The sequence below is a fragment of the Limulus polyphemus genome, unplaced genomic scaffold (assembly GCF_000517525.1).
Source record: "Limulus polyphemus unplaced genomic scaffold, Limulus_polyphemus-2.1.2 Scaffold125, whole genome shotgun sequence".
In the NCBI taxonomy this organism is placed as follows: domain Eukaryota; kingdom Metazoa; phylum Arthropoda; class Merostomata; order Xiphosura; family Limulidae; genus Limulus; species Limulus polyphemus.
The window spans coordinates 885,844-887,657 of NW_013665735.1; positions in this window are offsets into that span (position 1 = coordinate 885,844).

Below are 1,814 nucleotides of genomic sequence, written 5' to 3' on the forward strand. Positions count from 1 at the left end.
AGGTAATCATAATTCCTATATTTCATTCTGTGAATTTATTACTTCTCAAAACATAGTGGCTAAAACAAACAATCAGTAATTAATAAATAAAAGACTAAGATACTTCATGAGTTTTAATTTACAAATTGTTAGTTGAGTAAACAATTAGATAAGAACAGCATTGTGGTCTATTCTGTGTTAACATGCTCATAGTTTTTTTTAAAAACCAGTGTTTTAAGCGTTTATGTACAATTGTGTAAAAAAACTGTTTATGTTTTTAACTATCTTTCCACAAACCCGGGCTTGCCCTGATGGTTAGCATGCTAGTATACAAATCAAGAGTTACAAGGTTCGAGTCGTGACACAGTAGTGAACACTTCCACACTTTCAGCTATGGGACTATCATAAATGCAACAGCCAATTTCGTTGTTCGGTTAAGAGTAGACAAGTAGGCGGCGAGTGTTTCTGACTGGTTGCCCTCTCTCTGGTCACCAGTTCTTATTAGGGACGGTGATGCCTGATCTAGGAGCTGGGATCTCTGACTTAACCATTTAGCTTATGTGTTACATAAATTGATAATGAAGAAAATATTTCCAAAAACAAATCATTGTTACGTATTCATATACACTACAGTTCGTTCTTTGAGAAAACAACAATAACGAAAAACATGTGGGAACAACAGTGAGAACTGATAAATTCGCCATGATGATATGAGCGAGATGATGCTGAACTCTTTAAACCTTATAATATCAGTATAAACATAGTAAATTCAATATATGAGGCAAATGGTTACAAACAAGTGTTCGAGGCTGTTGAAATGTTATCATCTTTTATATATCTATCTCGTAATCAGTGATTATTTCGTGTACCTGAGATAAGCGTAGGTTTACAGAAGTTATCAGATTGGAAAAACTTTAACAGGCCTCTGTGCCAAAGAGGCGAGGTTTAGAATATGGCAGTAAAGCAAGGATGACAATCTGGTAAATGAATAGCCTTTATTTATTTTTTATTTTTTGATGCGCGTCGTAGAAAGAAGATGAAAGGCCAAGAGGAAGAGGTAAATATTTCTTTATCATGGAAACAGAAGCTGCAAAGTAGGGAAAATCCAAGAGAAGCTGAGTTTGAGGTCGAAAAGCTGTATGATATTACGTTTGACAATATTGTTAACACATGGTGAATGTTCGTCTGCACGTTTTGTTAGTTAGATGAATACAGACTCTAACACAAGCGCTCGTATTTAATTATACAAAATATTTCAGAAATTTCCAATATAAGTACTATTGTCAGATCAATCTAGTTTTAAGTTAGGTTCCCTGGTGAGTGAGCGCTAAATTTACAGACATACAACAATAAATCCGGGATTCGATTCCCGCAGTGGACAACGCGAAGATAGCTAAATGTTAAAAAACTCACATTTTATTAAACAACGATAATACGTGTATTTTTATATACACACACATGTATATATATATATATATATAGCCATCACTTTTACTATGAATGTATTTGTACAAACGTATTAGGTTTATAAGCTATATCATTAAAAGTGAGTTTCAAATGCATATACCAGTAAAGCAAACAAAAAATTTTAATATCTGAACAGTGCTTATACATTTAAACATGTCAAATTTCTACTTTTAAGCTTGTATAATATTCTGAGTCCATAATTACAACTGTTTCTTGCATGAATATGAATCTTTTATTATTTAAAGAATCGAAAAACAGTATATATATATATATATATATGTTTGATATTACTACAATACATTCATGTAAACTTGGAAAGAAGTGGCCCGGCATGGCCAGGTGGTTAGGGAGCTCTACTCGCAATCTAC